Source organism: Glycine soja, chromosome 13 (assembly GCF_004193775.1).
Source record: "Glycine soja cultivar W05 chromosome 13, ASM419377v2, whole genome shotgun sequence".
Lineage (NCBI taxonomy): Eukaryota > Viridiplantae > Streptophyta > Magnoliopsida > Fabales > Fabaceae > Glycine > Glycine soja.
Window position 1 is genome coordinate 2,152,258 of NC_041014.1, and position 3,308 is coordinate 2,155,565.

The following is a 3,308-nucleotide window of genomic DNA, read 5'->3' on the forward strand; positions in this document are numbered from 1 at the left end:
TGTATGCACATTATCGTTTTTATCATGTTTTTCTTATGATATACTAATTTAATTTGAAATGAAAATAAACAAAAATAAGAAAAAAATATGTTTATTAATTAAACATTAATAAATTGACAATGATTATGAAAAAAATAAATACAAAATTGAAGTTGGTTTTAATAATATGTTAAAATTGGTAATGTAATATTTAAAATTGATTGTTAAGTACCTACTAATTAGGAATAAGTCAACGTCTAAATTATGATTATTTTCATATCATACAAAATACTAAAAAATTGAAGTGAAAGCTCAACAAAATCCAAACAGCCCAAGAAACATCCATTCAAGGGAAACTGAAGCAAATTAAACGCAAAAGATAAAAAAAATAATAAATGCTAATTGACATTGACGAATTTGATTTATTTTGACGATGAATAAAGGAGAAAGAGAAAAGAAAAATAGGTCCAATGAAGCCTTATGATTAAAATGATAAGAGCGACTAACACATAATAATATAATATATTTTATAAAAATGGTGTGAGGTCTCAGCGCCTACGCTTAACAGGAATGCCTTGTTGGAATTTTTTGTCATTTTAATTATTTGTTTTATGTGAATAAATTAAATTTTAAAAGTTTAATTTTAATCTTTTATATTTTTAAATTATATTTATTAATTATTTATTTATTATTCGTTTGAAACATTAATCTTATGTTAACATTTAAATTTTAAAATAATTAATTTATTATAATGATGACTAAAAACATCATGATAGAAAAACGCATTGGAAAGGCAAGTCTTGGGAACATAAAAGCCGACGGGAAAGGCAAAGAAAAGCACATTGGAAAGCCAAGCCTTGGGAATAGAAAAACGCATTGGAAAGACAAAGAAAAGCGCATTGGAAAGCCAAGTCTTGGGAACATAAAAACGCATTGGAAAGACAAACATCTTGGGAACAAAATACAAATAATTAATTGTTACATATTTACATTTACAATAGAAATAAATGAATAAACGTATCGTAACCGGAGCAAAAGCAATGCAAAAGACAAAAAGTATTAAATGCACAATAAAATTAAAATTAATCAAAATCATTAATATTAATTAATTAATTAATAAAAATAATAAATGGAGGTTGACACCGATGTTTTTGGGTGGGAATGAAGGCTCTTGACATTGCCAAACGTAAGCAAAGGCTCTTGACATTGTCGAACGTAAGCACGGATGCGTCCACATCAGCATTGTGAGCAAAGAAAACGAAGCTTTCTCCCACAAAGAAAACGAAGCATGGTGAAGAATGTTCAAGAACACCAAAAAGGTCAACATAGTTCAGGAACAACAAAAAATTAAATCTTTTTCACTGCGAGAACTAACAAAACAAAATAAAGGCAGAACAAAAGAAACACGAAATGCAAAGGAAGAACAATACTCAACCACAGTCAAATAAGGCTGAGAAAAAAAATCAATATTTTGTACCATCAGAACCCAAAAAGCAAAGCTTTTCGGAGAAAAAAATCGTAGCTTTAGAAGAAACAATGAACATGCAGTGAAAAAAACAAAAAACTGAAATAAAAAAAACGCATACAAATGCCAAAAGAGGTAAAAAGAAAATGCAGAAGAAGACAGGGAGGGAAAACAAACTTGTAATCTATCCAACATACTATGATTTGTGGCTTTTGTCTTGCAAAGGAAGAAGAATACTCAACCACGGTCAAATAAGACTGAGGAACACAAAAAAAATCAATCTTTTGTACCGACAGAACCCAGAAATCCAAAGGAGAAATGAAATACATCACAAACCTGTCCTCCAAATGCCAGAGACTATTTGTTGTCTTCGTTGTTGCTGTTGGTCACAAAGATACTCAATGCTACAGATCTGAACCCAAAATGCAAGAAAATCAAGAGAAAGCAACGTCGGAGAAGGCTCAGGAACACAAAAATATTTAACCTTTGATAGAGAAATCAAGAAAATGAACTTGTGTTCATGGAGTTTGGAGATAAAAATCGAAACTTTTTGAGATAAAACTGACAACTTTAGAAAAAACAATGAACATGCAGTGAAAAAACAAAAAAAAAAAAAAAACGCATACAAATACAAATAGAGGTAAAAAAAGAAAACATAGAAGAAGACAGGGGAGGGAAAACGAAGCACATCAAAACCACATCAAGAGGGATAAAGGCAAAAATCGAAGTTTTTTGAGATAAAGCAAGAAAACGAACTTGTGTTCGTGGAGTTTGGAGATAAAAATCGAAGCTTTGAGATAAAAATGATAGCTTTAGAAGAAACAACGAACATGCAGTGAAAAAATAAAAAACCAGAAAAAAAAACGCATACAAAATCGAAGCTTTTTGGAGAAATGAAATACATCACAAATGTTTAACCTTTGACAGAGAAAGCAAGAAAACGAACCTGTGTTCATGGAGTTTGGAAATAAAAATCGAAACTTTTTGAGATAAAAATGGCAACTTTAGAAGAAACAATGAACATGCAGCAAAAAAACAAAAAACAAAAAAAAAACGCATACAAATGCAAATAGAGGTAAAAAAAGAAAACGTAAAAGAAGATGGGGAGGGAAAACGAAGCACATCAAAACCACATCAAGAGGGATAGAGGCAAAAATCGAAGCTTTTTGAGATAAAGCAAGAAAACGAACTTGTGTTCATGGAGTTTGGAGATAAAAATCGAAGCTTTTTGAGATAAAAATGATAGCTTTAGAAGAAACAATGAATATGCAGTGAAAAAACAACAAACCGAAAAAAAAAACGCATACAAAATTGAAGCTTTTTGGAGAAATGAAATACATCACAAACCTGTCCTCCAAATGTCGGACACTATTTGTTGTCTTCTAAAGTTGTTGTCAGTCACAAAGATACCCAATGCTACAGATCTGAACCCAAAATGCAAGAAAACCAAGAGAAAACAACGTTGGAGAAGGCTCAGGAATACAAAAAAATTGAAGCTTTGACAGAGAAAGCAAGCACACGGACCTGTATTCATGGAGTTTGAAGATAAAAATCAAAGCTTTTTGGAGGAATGAAAATAAAAAATGGAGAGAAAGAAGAGAGAAGGGGGAGATACCAATTGGGGAGAGAGAACGATAAGATGGTGGAATACCAAATAGGGGAGAGAGAACATAACAAATGCAATAAATTAATGCATCAGTATCCGCAATATTAAAAATAAAAAAATGTAAAAGAAAGGTTTACGGTATTGGTAACATAAAAAATAAAGAAAAATGTAAAAAAAGGTTGATGTTGACATTTTTGGGCGAGAAAGTAGGTTAACCACAGTGCGAAACGTGGCCACTTAGGGCCTTATTTGTATAAT

At 31.0% G+C, this 3,308-nt stretch overlaps 1 long non-coding RNA gene across 1 annotated transcript; it reads right to left on the bottom strand.

Moving 5' to 3' along the window:
• Positions 1–1,055: 1,055 nt before the first annotated feature.
• LOC114380904 lies at positions 1,056–3,100 on the bottom strand. Its single transcript, XR_003659884.1, has 3 exons — positions 3,060–3,100; positions 2,792–2,968; positions 1,056–1,856 (listed from the first exon to the last, which is right to left on the bottom strand). It is a non-coding gene; the product is annotated as an uncharacterized LOC114380904 (long non-coding RNA).
• Positions 3,101–3,308: the final 208 nt, after the last annotated feature.